A 15555-nucleotide genomic window follows, 5' to 3' on the forward strand; every position below is an offset into this window, starting at 1 on the left:
GGAGCATGGGGAAACCCAGACTAATCATTGACAATATTATCACCAAAATACTAGTCATAAAAGCAACTGAACTTGACCATAATGATAAGTTATACCACTTTAGAACAAGATAGCTGGGTTGGAAAATACAAAACGAAATCAAGAATACAAAATGTAATGACCTTCAAGTGAAGTGAGCAGAAGAACATTTTCTGGTTGAGTGCTTGCTTTAGCAGCCTGCTGCAAGGACATGAAAACTCAAATAACTCGAAGTGCCAAATAAGTAACATCCTCTGCCCAACAGTTAAGAGTCTATTACACTAGCCTCATTTCCTGGCTTCTGAATCCTGAGACACACACACACACACGCACACACACATGCTCAACACAAATCCAGAAGCTTTCGCATCATAAAACTCAAGTTGCAGCTATCAGCACTACTGAATTGTCCTGAAAAATTGATATCCAGCATATCTGGATAAACAACCATGAGAGAAAAGCTTTGATATTCCTTCCAGACACGCATGGGATGCGGCCCAAGACCTCCAGATGCAAATCTACTTAAACAGCATGGAAGGAGAAACTTGGAAAAGTTGTCACAACCCAGAGGAATTCTGGTTGCTGACATAACTCTGAAACCAATGAAAATGAGTTCAGATTTCACTTGATTATAAATAAAGTCAACGCCATCTGAAAAATTTGCAACTGACAGGCATGGAACGGGATCTCAGTAGATAAAGGCATAAAACATGTTTACAAATCTACAGAAAGACTTTTAAATAATCATGAAGGCCAATGATGGGTTACAATGGAACGCCAACAGTGGTAAGAGGGAATTCTCAAAGGGAATGTGTTGTCACAAACAATGTGTTTGTATATTTATGTGCATGCTGTAAAAGCACAGTTCTGTGGTTGCACAATGATAGATAGAGCGCTCAATGACAGATGAGACGTTAGTTTCCAAGTAAACATAAAAACCGCAATATTGCCATGTTTGGTCAAAGCTAAACTTTACTTTTTGAAGGAGAAAGTATTGAAGGCACATAGTGCATAAAATAAGTTTCACACCTAAACAAAGTTTTATTATGTCCAAGAATGATCTACAAAATGACTTGATCATGATGACAAACTACCATGACGCATATCAAATGTTTCAGAGCCCCTCAATATGCCCCCAAAGCATTCCCTTAAATAACGATAAAATATGAGAAACATAGACTATCAAATGGAATGAATAAATGCAAGGGAAGGAAGACTATAAACTTGCTGAATTGTAAAAGTAATAAAAATGGCACTAAAGATGCAGAGGTCTGGCTGTGGATTTGGCATTTGAGTTTTAATTGCACTCTAAACATGTCTCAATAAAAGTTAGTCAAAAAAAGTTTTTTAATGTGCTACAGAGGAGACATTTCTAATATCCCTTCACAGCTCTTTAAGTATGGAGAAAGAGAAATAGAGAGGGTGTGTTACTCACCCTATTTGCTCTGTACAGGATCATACATCCAAACAACAGCCGAAGCGTGAACAAGGGAGCAAATGAGACCAGCTCTGCTTGCACTGCTGCGGTGGCAGCAGGGAAACTTTTTTTCTTGTTCTAGGGCTGCTCAAACTCTCTCTCTCTCTCTCTCTCTCTCTCTCTCTCTCTCTCTCTCTCTCTCTCTGACCCTCCAAACCCTCTCTCTCTTGCTGACACTTCCTGTGCTGTCCCTTTACACCAACTCAAATCACTCACCCAGATTCAGCCAAGGAGCATTGTTTAGACAGGACGTGTTGTGTGAGTGTGTGTGTGTGTGTGTGTGTCTGTATGTTTTCGATTGTGTGTTGCGATGAATGCAGTTTTTTGTAACTCTCTTGGCACTCACTTGAGCTTGGATCACCTCATTGCAAGAAGAAAAAAGGGAATGAAGAACTCAGAGAAGAAAAGAAAAGAGGTGTGTGACAGAGAGAAAGAAAGAGCCACTGATGAAGAGTGGAGAGAGAGAGAGAGAGAGAGAGAGAGAGAGAGAGAGAGAGAGAGAGAGAGAGAGAGAGAGAGAGAGAGAGAGAGTGAGTGAGAATCTCTTAAGCTAAAACAAAACATGTGGAGGGCTTCCTGCAACGGAGCCCCCTGCGACACAAACTTGAGGGCCATGTGTGTACGCGTCTGAGAATTTAGAGCTTCCTCTCAAAATCCCTCAGTTTGCTGTTAGAATCAAAGCCAGATCACAACAGAACATCTTCAAAACACACAGCAGATCTGTCCTAAAACCTACTGAGTCTTGCACACTGTCAACATAGGGAGCTGTTTTCTAAGACAGTTTTCTAACTGTTATGGAACATCATAAGTGACCTGGATCGCTCTATATATCTCAATGTGCTGCATAAATAGCATAAGAGGCATGACCTGCAATTGATTTCGATAGTTTTCTGTTAACATGTTGCCAAGCACAATACTAGTGATACACCGAAATTTTGGCAAATGAACATTTTCGGTCTGAAACAGCAAGAAAATAAAATTTTGGCCAAAATACCCGTATACCACAAATCCATTAACATATTTACTGATATATCGCTTGAAACTTGTTGATATAAACATTAGAATTAAACTTTATTTGGAGTGCTTCTTTAATGCACAATGCACATTTCTTAATATTAAGCCTAAAACGTGTTTTAATATCACTATTAGTAAGGATAGAATGGTCACTGTATAATGTCTTTCAATGCAAGATTAAAGTGTATCTATTTGAGCACAATCAAATACACTTAAGTATATCTTTAGTTGGACCTCAGCACTATTTCCGGATAACTAAAGTGCATTAATTACAAAATTAGTTGTTCCAAATTAGCAGACTTTAAGTCTATCAATTTAGTATACCAAAAGTACAATTGTAGGCAGCAGACTGGCACAGATTTTCTGCAACTATTGTGGACAAGTCCAGACTGCAAATCGGGGCAAAAATCTGAACAAAAGTTGTGTAGTGTATTCCAGCCTTTAGTCACAGATGTAATGAAAGAAGGGAGGAGTGAATAAGGATGATATGAGAATGGTAAATGGTGGAAAAGACATAACTGTCCTTGGTTATCAAAGTTACAATACTCACGAGACGCTGACTCACATAACCCTCCCCCCAAACACTTACACACACACACACACATACACACACACACACACACACACACACACACACACACACACACACACACACACACACACACACACACACACACACACACACACACACACACACACACACACACAGTCATGTGGATGTCAAGAGACACTTGTGTGTATAGGGTATGCTTGTGTGCTTCTGCAAACACAACAAACACAATGAGTGTTTTGTGAGCTACAGTAAAAATAATAAAATGTAATAAAAATAGATAAATTAAAAAGAAATTCCAGTCTGACCCACTCCAGAAACACACACACCCAACATACATCCATACTCCATAATTTCCTACAGTACTTTTCTGTCCAAAATAAACCATGGGGTGTCATGATAAATTAATATGGTTTAGAAGCACAAACCGTCAGCAAGAGGGATAAGATGAATCAGTATCTACTGATAAAAACAAATGTGTAAATGTGCACAGACGATGACAGCTAATGGCTTCCTGATTTTGCTGAGTAGATGCATTCCTGGGTCAACATATTTTGTTGATCTTGGAACAGCATTCCTTTCCAAAAATGTAATCCTAACCCTATCTCTACCCCTAAACCTAACCCATGAGCAATCCCTAAAATCAGATGGAAATGATAACACTGATGTAGAAGCCCTGGTTGTAAGCCTAAACTTGACATAAACTGTAAAATTGTCCCTCAAATCTGACTGGTTGATTGGAATGTTGTTCCAGGATCAACAATGTTATTCAAGGAACATGTTGCTGTTAATATACAGCTAATATACCTCTCATTCTCTCACCCAACTTACTTCACATCATCCTCATCATGCATAAAACACACCTCACGCTAGAGAGAGAACTCACCTATAAACAATCCAAACCCAGCGAACTTGGAAAAATATTAGCTTTGTAGCTGAAGGTTGTTTCTGTGGTACTCAAGAACATGTACTTGCAGAGAGCTGTAAATATGAATTAATTAATTAAAAAATAAATTAAATGATTTTTTTTAATAAAAAGGCATACTTTTTATTATTATTTCTTTAATAATAAAGAAATATCTGTCCTATATTTGTCTACAATCGTTCTAAAAATACAAAAGTAACCGTGCCATACAGTCAGAAACAATCACTATAGATCCGCAGTCTTTACTCAAAAAAATCCCTTTGAGGACTGTAGTATAATTTGTTAGAACAATTATATGAAATTCTTGTTTATGAAGCTTTTTTTTTTTGTAATTCCTTAATAATTAGTACAATTAAATAACAGTGTATCTAAAAAGTAATGAGAGAACAACAAAAAACAAACCTTTCTGAAACGTCGTTTAACAGCCGTTCTTGAACAGGTTCTGCTCGATCATCTTCACTAACGTTTCCCCGGGTCCGATTGGTTTTATTGTCGCCATTGTTTATAATACAACAAAGCACAAACTACCATAGCAAAATACCGGTAAAGGTACGGGGCGTGACATTTCCGGAAAACGTGCACTAGACGGTTAGCGAATCACAACACACTGGGCCAGCTAACCAATCTGAGCCCATTGCGTAGTTTTAAGGGACTGGCTTCATAGAACCCGGAAACCATAAGACCGTTTTTACAAGGAGGGACAGAGCAGTATAGAATAAAGGTAAAATATATGAAAAATAATGCAATTTTAAAAAAACAAAGCATGAACACGTCACAGTGCACCCCACAAACACAATCAAGCCTTCGAAAAAATGCGCTTTACCACCTCCTTAAAGAATGTGGGAGGTGAAATAAAATAAAGATACTGCATACTGTACCTTAGTAAAATCTCAGTAATTATGTGTCCAATGACTAACATGACCTTCTGACCCCAATATGTGTGCAAGGGAGTGAGATGAAACACAATATAGAACATTATGAAAGACTGTGAAAGAGATAAAGATATGATAAAGAAAAGGAGTGAAGAGAATTACGTTTATTTATTCAACGGGGCTTTTGAATGCTTGAATCTGATTGGTTGACGAACATTCTAAGGCGTGCAATTATTTTCAGCGGAACGCACTGCTAAAGTAGTTCCAGGCAGGTCTTGACCACGTTACATGTCCAAATCACTTCGCCAAATTATATCAAAAATATGGAAAACAATAGGATAAAAATGACAAATTATTTGTTTTATTGTTTTTTTTCCACAAAATTATTTTATATTACGTACGGAAAGCACATACTCTCTTTCTCCCGCTTTCTCACGCACTCAAACGCACACACACACATACAGTACGGACACGCACTCGCACAGAAACGTGTTTTATCAATAAAATAGTTTAGCAACTTAAAAGCTACATGACATTTCTCACTAGCGAGGTAATAACGGCGCTGTTCTTGAAGCAGAGAAACTTACAGTTTGTCTACAGTTACTAGCTCTAAAATTACACTTTGGAATTAGCAATGGAGGCTTGGGATTAGATGTTTAAGAAATTAGTCCTACACACAAGAGCGTTTTAAGGACAAAAACCTGACAAATATCTTGAAAAACACTATCCGAACACTGTCCTGAGGTGTGGTAACCATAGAATAAGTGGAATAATTGAATCCGGTCAGTTGAATCATTAGAAAATAATAGACACCCCAGGTGTAACGCCACTCATGGCAGCATTAGCACCTCGGGTGTGCATTATTTTCTAATAATTCAACGGCCCGTCGTCCATTATTTCTTACTTAATATACAGCCATACTTTAAATCAGTAAAAGTATCCAGGCACCCAAGGAAACAGAGGCGAACCAGCTTGTGATGTGAGGGCTGTTCAAACATTTACATCGATCTTAGTCACATGGAAACAAATTCAGATGAACTCCATTTCCATAATTTCCAAGCCACTGAGCATGCAATAAAATTAAAAAACATTTGCAGGCTACAAAAGTTCATGAGCTGACAGAAAAGAGAAACAAAAAACACAGACAATGACAGCTTTTGAAATGATGAGATATGATCGCAGTACCAGGAAGGCCTCAGATTAACTATAACTCTGCAATTTTGAGTTTTTCCTTTAATTATGCTCAACATTCCATGATCCTCTGTCTCTCGGTGAGCCTGAAGGAATTCAGAGTCAGACGAGATGAGATGATTGGTCTGGCTGTCTGACTGATGATATCATAATGGCTGAACTCATTCTATTTCCTGAGTCTGATTATGAGGACGTTTATCAAATTATAATATGCACAGAGGCAGTTACTTGCTTGTGAACCTAAAATGAGAAACTAACTCATCTCTGCTCTGCACACACACTAGACAATAGTGGACAAGTAGGAGCTGTTATAATCAGTGACTTTTATACAAATTGACATTTTTTATGGACATCATGTGTCTGATGTGAATGTGTGATAAAGGAGAAGGTTCCACATGTGTGAATTTTCTTTAAATGTATACATGTACTGTACATGGAAGATTTAACGGGTAAGACGCTTTTGAGCATTTTGCACACACACACACACACACACACACACACACACACACACACACACACACACACACACACACACACACACACACACACACACACACACACACACACACACACACACACACACACACACAGTTAAGCCAGGCCAGCAAAACAATATCTGTCTCAACAAGTAAAGATTCCTCATCCGATCACCCAAACACACATCTTTCAGTACCTTTTATGGAGACAATTGTTGATGTTTCAGTCACCGGCTCAATAGATGTTGGAGAGCTTTAGACGAGCACATGCTGATTTACAGCAGCATGAATCTATTTCTTACGACGTATATCGGCTCTGCTTGGTTCTTCAGTAAATCAAAGTGCTATGCAACTGCGGCCAGAAAAATAACCCTCAGGCAAGGCATGAAATTTGCCAATCAACATCAGGTACCATCTTATAACCACTATAATCATCATTTTACGGATTGTGCTAACATCGCATCATCTTTCAACAGGTGCTTGTCAGCACATCCCTTTTGAAAAAAAGAAGTGACCTAAATTTTATTGAATGTGCACCAGTGTACTTAAAATCCTAAAAGTATATTTTAGACGAAGAAAAAATTACTTAAAGTCACTTAAAGTCCCCCTGTGGCAAAATCAAGCTTTTCATGTTGTTTACATGTACGTATATGTGGTGTTTTTCATATGCTTTAAGATAAACCATGCGCAAATTTATAAGTCAACAGCATTGCTGAGTATTTCTCTTTAAAACTGCCGTGAACCAAAGACAGTCTCAAAAACTCGGTTTGAAATTGGTGTTTCTGACGTCACAAGCTACCTTGCACAAGCTACCAATCAGGTCAACGTGTGATTGTCAGCGATGGGATCTCTGAGCTGGTGTGAGTGAGTGGAGGCGGGGCTAATTTGCATATTCTGTCAGGGTTCTGTCACTTCTGTCTAGTCTATTTCTTGGTTTTGTGACAAAGCCCTGACACTCCTGTTTTGTCTTGTACTGTGTAGCACACAGCTTGTGTTTTACACTAGATGTGTGCTTTCATGTTGTCATGTTTTGTGTGAACACGTGGCTTATGAGTGTTCTCACTGGCATGAGTGTGCATGTCTCATTTTGTGTTAGCACATGGCTTGTGGTTTGTTTTACTAACCATGTGCTTGTGTTTTTGTCATGTTTGGTGTGAGCACATGGCTTGTCATGTTTCCTTGTGCCATGTGCTCTCCTGTCGATTATCTAGCCCCTCCCATCTTGTTACTTGATTATTTATTCATTTGCCCCCCCTGTCCTCCCTTGTTACCCTCTTTTGTTTGCTTCCCTGTTTATTCTCCTTGTGTTTTCAGTCATGTGCTGGTTCGTTGTCTATAAGGTACTCTCATGTTTCTTGTTCCTGCCAAGTCCAGTTGGAAAGTCTTGCTGCTATCTTGTTTCCCCAACGGAGTAGTTTTTGTTTGTTTTAGTTTTCATTTTTTACTTAATAAATGCCGATTGTCCTGCACTTGAGTCCTCGCTCCTTTCACCTACCCAAACCCTAACATATTCATAGAACTACGTATACTAAATGAGGGTGTAGATTTACATTCAAGCTATTTTAAGGCATGAAGAATTTGGAAATAAATCTGCATTTTGGTGATCAAAGATGAGTTTTAAGGGATACAATTATTTACTACAGGGGGACTCAAAGAATACTTAAATACAGAAACTTATAAATAGAAAGGGGTTCCCATCATGGCATCATTTTATGGATTTAGTTTTAATTCATTCAGTTTTAATTCAGTTTTAATTTTAATTACATTTTACGATTTAAACAGAAAATAGCCAGAATAAACAGAAATAAGGGTATTGGTTTGTTGCTGGACACTGGTGCAGTTTTTTGAAGAGAGAACTCAAATGCCTCACTGTTTTATGAAACAGCTTACACTAAAACCGTTAAATATGCCATAAGCAATTTCAGTCATTTTCAAATATATGCCATTTTGTTACCTTCAATGTAACACCCTGCAACTGCAATTGACAGCCGTAGCCTATTGATCAGCATCCAGGAAGTGAAATATAAGGCTTTTGTCACTTTTCTATTTAGTAAGCATAATACGATGTGTGATATGTTCATATGTGTGATATGATTTAGTATGAATAATAAGAAAATAGATAAGAGAGAAAATTATTAGGGAACGAAAGAGAGAATGGGATTGGGGCACAACAAAAAAAGGATTCAAACCTTATCTCCCACATGAGCACCAGGGCTCAATGTGTCTGGTGCGAAACCAATAAGCCACATCTACAACAAGACCTGCTTTATTTATTATCATTAGCTGAAATTCCTTAAAATAGAGAAGAGTACAAAGTTGTAAATGAACTCGAAGGAAACTCTGAATCTTTTTCATGGCTTTTGAAATTCAAAGCATGCATACAATGCTTTGCCTCTCACCTTTAAAACCTCCTCCCTTTTCTCACTTCATTTCCTCTTGTTTCTATTTCACTGGTCTCTCTTGTATCAGGTGCTTGTCTACCCATTAGATTCTGCATCAGAATGGAGCGAACAGAGAAGAAAAAAGAGGAAAAGAAAGAGTGTGCGCACACAACCTACACTCGGTGCCAACATTTCAGGAAATCCCTTCATCTTTTCATCCTTGCTTAACCAGACTTTTCTTGAAACAAGGAGTCTCTTTAGGTCTTTAGGAGATGGTATTCATTATCTCTGTGTGTGTGTGTGTGTGTGTGTGTGTGTGTGTGTGTGTGTGTGTGTGTGTGTGTGTGTGTGTGTGTGTGTGTGTGTGTGTGTGTCTAACCCTCTTGGCTGACCCTAATAAGCAACCACACACAGCTTGCTGAATAGACTTCAAACAGAGACGCTACTTTTAATCAGCACTGTTGAAACCAGAGCACAACCTGTTCAGAGAGAAGAGGGCATGGGATGGAGGAGAAAAAAGAGGAGAAGATGTGGAGAAAGCTAGAGAGACAGACAAACAAGAAAAAAGGCAACCTGAAACAAACAGCGTGAGCGGAAAGGCGAACGAAAAGGGAAAGACAGAAGAAACAGCAACAGAACAAAAAGAAGACGACAAGCACTGGAGGAATGTGAGGAACAGTCCATCCATTGCACCAGTTTATGGTTAAAAAGATATTATTTTCTGTCAGAGCTGCATGTGTGGGGCTCAAACCTGTCAGAGCTTATATAGTCTCATAAGACCTCTGTAGAAACTGGGGCAGAAAACATTAGATCTCCAATTAGACTTCTGCAATTGGAGAATTCAGCTACACTTTGAATGTATGAATGTCATTGCATTGCACATACATTAAATAAACATTGCACAAACAAACCTTTCAAGCAAAACATTTCACAAAAAGTTTAAAGTGTGACTTATTTACTAACCAGGCAGCAATGCTATTATGTAATCTTTAGTAAATCTCAAAATGAATATCCATTTTTCATACTGTACATTATGTTTATGTGATGGTCATGGCCACATTCAGTTAAACAATGGCTGCTTTTATTTTAAATTTATTTTGGCAAAATAGTATAAAATATCGACCATTTGTCATCAACCATGACATGAAAGTAAATAATTATCAGCTTATGCATCCCTATTAGATATATCAGAGAGACGTCTTGGTCACTTTAACTTATATTGTAAGTAATGATGCAAGCAGATGAACTTTCACAGGAATTCCCCTACTGTGTTACTTTAAATAAAATGCTCACAGCTGGGAAACAAAGACTGGATTCCCATCCAGGAATAGTCACAATGGAAGGAAGGAACCATTTTTGTCTAATCCTGCCATTGCAGATCTAGTGAAAACAAAGATAAAATAACTTCATGTCTTGTCAGGAGTCAAGAAAACTCTGACAAGATGGTCTAATCCATCTATAGGGTGTCGCAATAAAATTGGGTAAATTGGCAGTGGGTGAGATGAGATCACACAGACCGAAACAAAAACAGACATTCCGACACGGAAAACACATTTCAAAGTAAAATAACTGGATGTAGCATTGTTTTTCAGAGAAACAAGTATATGTGAACTTAGCATGTTTTCTAAATCTCTGCAAACATGGTATTTTTATGATTTAGTACAGTCAAAAAGTTACATACAGCACCTTTAATGTAGTAAAATTACTAAAAAATAAAATGAAATTAAAGATAAATTTAAAAAATAATTACATTTTAAATCAATTTAAATTAAAAAGATGACAAAAGCACATTATACTCAAATTAAAATGAAAAAATTACAAGAAAAAGCTAAATCAAGATATGAATAAATACTACAACAGTACAACACATGATAGTGATAGAGGAGTGTGAATCTATGTATATGTGTGTATGAACTGAAAGGCTAAGAGGTTAAACCACAGAATAGGTTTGTCCAAACTAATTGCCTTTGTATAAACACGGAACAAAGAGACGACATTTAATCATCATTAAATTAGTAGTTCACCTAAATTAAAAAATTTCGTCATCATTATTCAAAATTTTTCATTCCAAATCTGTAGAACTTTCTTTCTTTTTTTAAACAAACAAAAAAAAGCAGTCTTTTGAAAGAATATCCCGTCCTCTTTCTTACAATGTAAGTGGATGAGGACTGGAGCTGTCAAGGTCCAAAAAGGACAAAAAAGCACCATCAAAGTATCATATTTTATTAGTTCTACAGTGCACACAAGAGTGTTTTTTTTCTGCTCGAATCAACAACTTCAAGCTTTACCAGCATCTCAGACAAACTCCTATAGGTTGTGCATGTTTTTTATTGATTTCTGCTTCGGAGAGCTACATATCTTATGGCTCCCCTATGACAACTTGGACATATCATGAAAAGGCACTTAACAGAATATGACCATATCTGTTAGTGTGTAAATCAACTACAAAGTTCTTTAGCAATAACACTTAACGTCTGCAGGCTTCACGCGTGATGAGCCTCAGGGCATGGATCCAGCTCAGATAAACAGTAACAACAAAACCAGGTGTGTTGACTGTAGCTCTTCTCCTTCCCCCTCTTTAGCTCTTTCTCTGACTCACATCACCCTAGACACTTTGTGACATCTAAACCGTGTAGAGCTACACCATGAATCAACACAAACTGCCTCAAATGTCAATATACTCGTGCTAATACACACAACTTGTTGGTTCTTGCCTAGTGACCTAATACAACGTTTGTCTAAGGTGGACATTGTTGAATAGGTCTCGCCCTCACTTTTTCTTCCAGATTTAATTAACCTCAGGTTTTGGACACGAAGCATGGTAATTCTCATTTTTCAAATACAAGCTCGCTTGCTTGGTTACCTGACAATTTAGGGCTATTTTTTTTTATTATATATGCAGCCTAATGGGGTTTATGTGAAATCCAAAATAAGACGTTTTGAACATTGAAGAATGTTCATGCTCCTCTTTACAATGCAAAGACAGAAAAAGCAGACATTCTGCTAAACTTCTCCTTTCATGTTCCACAGAATAAAGAAAATCATACAGTCAGTGACCTAAATAAAATTTGTCAAAGGTGGGCATTGTTGAAAGCGTTTCTTCCTCCCCTTTTCTTCCAGATTTCATTGATCTCAGGTTCGGGTTACTGGCGACTGTATCATGTAAGCCATTTTTTGCAGCCGCAATGGCGATCAGCCTATGAGATCAGCAGAAAGGATTCTGGAAAATTCCTGAAGTAAGGAAAAGTATCTAAGTGCTACTCCCTCTCCTGACATTAACTATCCTCAAATGCTTTAGGAGACTAGAATATCTTGCAACACTGAATGATAAACCTTTCCTTTCTTTCTCTACCTCCCCTTTTCGATCCTTCCTGCCAAACAGTGAACAATTACCAGATTCCATTGGCCATTAAGTTAAAGCACTCAGGCACTTTTCATTAGCTGAGCTGGTCGGTGACCTGTGGATCAACTTCTGCCCACATGAATTCAGTTTTTCACAAACAGAGCACTCCATCTGTCAGAAGGAATAATAGTCTGCTGGTCCGAGATTAATGTAGTGGCTTCCAAGCACAAAATACCTAAATTAAGAGAGTAATTTGGGTACAACAAATCTGGGCCGAGCAAATAGGATCCATGTCCCTCCATGCCTGCTTTCTATCTTTCGAACACCTTAAAAATATGCTTAAATAAAAAGCACAATAATTCTCATTTGTAAAAAAACAACAACAACAAAAAAAAACCTTCTTGCTTGGTTGCCTGGCAGTCTACACCCAAAATATTTTTTTATTATTATCATATATTCACCCTCATGTTGTTTCAAACCCATATTGCTTTCTTTTTTTCTGTGGAACACAAAGTAAGATGTTTTGAAGAACGTTCATGCTGCTCTTTTCCATGCAAAGGAAGCATAAGCATACAATCTGCATTTATATTCCACAGAATAAGTCATTCAGGTTTGGAAAGACATGAATGAAAAAAAAAAATACAGTAAATTGAGTGCCTTCCCTGCTGAAAAATTCAGCATAAACCAGAAACCATGCTTTTCTGGTCCACCAGCACCTCCGCTTGCCATGATGGTGACAAGCAAATCAGTAACTGGCATACCATGCTGGTCCCAGCATGCATTATATACAGTACCTTATGCTGATGACAAGCAATGCTGGATTTTTCCAGCACAGTTATCTTCGATTTAGACAATTCTGGATTAAGTGTGTCTCACTTTTTAATCAGAGAGGATTAAGGGTTAATGAGCAGTGTTCATTAATCTAGTCCCACTTGTAATTATCTTTATATCACTTCCACTGGCTTCCGTCTCCATTGCAATGACTTAGATTTCTCTTAATTACAAGAACTTGTCCCTGTCTGACACTTTCACCAAAAATTATGGGATTATTCTGTTGTGATCATGAAAGAAGTAGTACATATATTATATAATTGTATATTATAATTATTAATGCTGAAAACAGGATTTTAGGATTCTTTGATATATTGTTCAAAAGAACAGCATTTATTTTAAATAGAAATCTGATTAGAACATTATAAAGTCTTTACTGTCGATTCTTTTGATCAATGTAATGTCCTTGCTGAGTGTTTTTTTTAATTATTATTTTATGAAGTCTTTTGAAATTATAAGATAGCATTGTGTGAGGAAAAGAGAGATGTAAGTCAATAAACTGGTTGGAACTATCCTTTTAAACAGGGCTTATTATTCTTTTTTCCATTTTTAACTTTCTTCAGTGTGTAATGTTGCTGTTTGAGCATGAACATTGTCAGCAAAGTTTACAAAGCATAAAGCCCACTGGAAAGGGAGTTTTTCTCTATGCCAGTAAGCACTGTTTCTGAACTCCCTGAAATGCCTCGAATGTAGCCTTGAGTTTTCTTTCAGGAATGTATACATCACAATATTTCTCAGTTAAAATAATTCCTGCCCAAGGCATATGAAAAAAAGGGGCGAGGCCTGGATGAGTTGCGTAAGCAGTGACTGCAATCTTAAAAACGCTACCATCAAAGGATTCATTCCAAGGTAGGAAAGCATCAAGGCACGTTCAAGTCCAATGTTAGCTTCACTTCCTGTCTCCTGAGATACCTTCATCTGATTCATCCTTCACTTCCTTTGATATCCCACAATCCTATGCATTACATTTTGTGACAGTTGAGCTTAGAACTAAATATGGCATCTGAAAGTTGTGGTTGGTGGTCAGTTTTTGTTTGTAAATGTATGTTTTTGACCAACGGTTTCCACTTTTGATGTTTTTTGTAGTGGAAAAATTATTACTATTATACTAATTAAATATTCCCTTAGTTATCACCAAAGCTCTCTCTATTAGTTGTAGATCAATTCGGACGCATCCACTGTGTTGATACTCGTAGTTATGGTAAAAGACATGGCATAATCTTAGGACTATTTCAAAATTTTCTCAGTTATTTTGCTCTATTTCCATATTCCATCATAGGCTCGTTCTTACGTGGTAGAGCACGTCCACACATGCGCACTCTTCAAAAACGGTGCTTTAAATCTCTTGACAAACTAAAAGACGTAAATGACATTTGTATGTATTCTAAATAAAAGATACAGATTGCACTGAATGTCAGCTTGCTTATTTTGATCAAGACAAGGATTTATTAAGTCCACATGTTAAGCAAACAATAAAACTATGCTTCTAACCACAGGTTGAGCTGTAGTTTTGTGAGCACAATTTTGTGATGCAGTTAGCGAATGTTCGTTAGAACTATGTTTTCGGGAAACACCGACTCGTTGAACTTTGCTGATAACGACGGAACTTACGACCAAAGTTGGCTAACGATGCTTTCGGGAAATGCACCAGTCAGAGCACATTGCACTTTTTGGAATTCAGGGCTTCATAGAGACAGGAACTAAACAGAGCGCTACTGGCAGACTGGGGAAAGAGGTGCTTCAACAATGTAAAGTGTGAAAAATAAGGTGTTTGCAAGAAAGCATGAAAACCTATTCAAGTAGACCTCAAAAACTAAATCAAGACTTTGCAAAAGGGCATAATATGGCCTCTTTAAAGTCCCCCTCTGGTGAAAATCAAGCTTTTAATTGTGTTTATTTCTATGTGGTATTTCTAATATGCTTTAAGACAAACATGTGCAAATTCATGTCAACAGAATTTCTGAATATTTTCTCCGTAAAACTGCAGTGATCTAAAGACCGTCAAAAACGCGGTTTGAAATCGCTGGTATTTCTAAATTTCGCAACCAATCACATCAAGCTGTGATCATCAATGAGTGTATCTCTGAGCTGGTGGAGTGAGTGAAGGCGGGGCTAATTTGCATATACATAGAACAGCGGCAAGGTAGCTAAATGAGGCAAGGGATTAGAGTTACATTCAAGCTATTTTAAGGCATGACAAAAAATTTTAAGGAAAAAACATTTAAATATGTATTTTGGTGATCAAAGATTAGTTTTAAGGGATGCAATTATTGACTACCGGGGGACTTTAAATGAAAAGAAAATGATTGAACATTTGACAGAACATATTAGTTTTCTATTGATTTGAGTCCCAAAATGTAAAAAGGCTAAATTAAAATGTAAAACTGGATTATTTTGGTATACTACACTGGCTATCCCATAAACCCCCAGTGAAATGTTATGCTTCTTACATCAGCAGATTTCAGGCTGATATGTTA

At 37.4% G+C, this 15555-nt stretch overlaps 1 protein-coding gene across 8 annotated transcripts in view; it reads right to left on the minus strand.

The window, feature by feature from the left end:
• The window catches only part of kiaa1217 (KIAA1217 ortholog), a 159260-nt gene that overhangs the window by 84745 nt on the left and 58960 nt on the right, over positions 1 to 15555 (minus strand). Inside the window, exon 1 of one of the 8 annotated variants that reach the window (XM_077244391.1) lies at positions 1454 to 1546. The exons of the other annotated variants lie outside the window; for them this stretch is intronic. The gene's annotated coding sequence lies outside the window, so the exon portion shown is untranslated. Of the gene's footprint in view, positions 1 to 1453; positions 1547 to 15555 lie in introns of those variants that run through there. 8 annotated transcript variants of the gene reach the window in all.

Source organism: Siphateles boraxobius, unplaced genomic scaffold, assembly GCF_051911475.1.
Source record: "Siphateles boraxobius isolate OS27281-9 unplaced genomic scaffold, OSU_SipBor_1 26, whole genome shotgun sequence".
Lineage (NCBI taxonomy): Eukaryota > Metazoa > Chordata > Actinopteri > Cypriniformes > Leuciscidae > Siphateles > Siphateles boraxobius.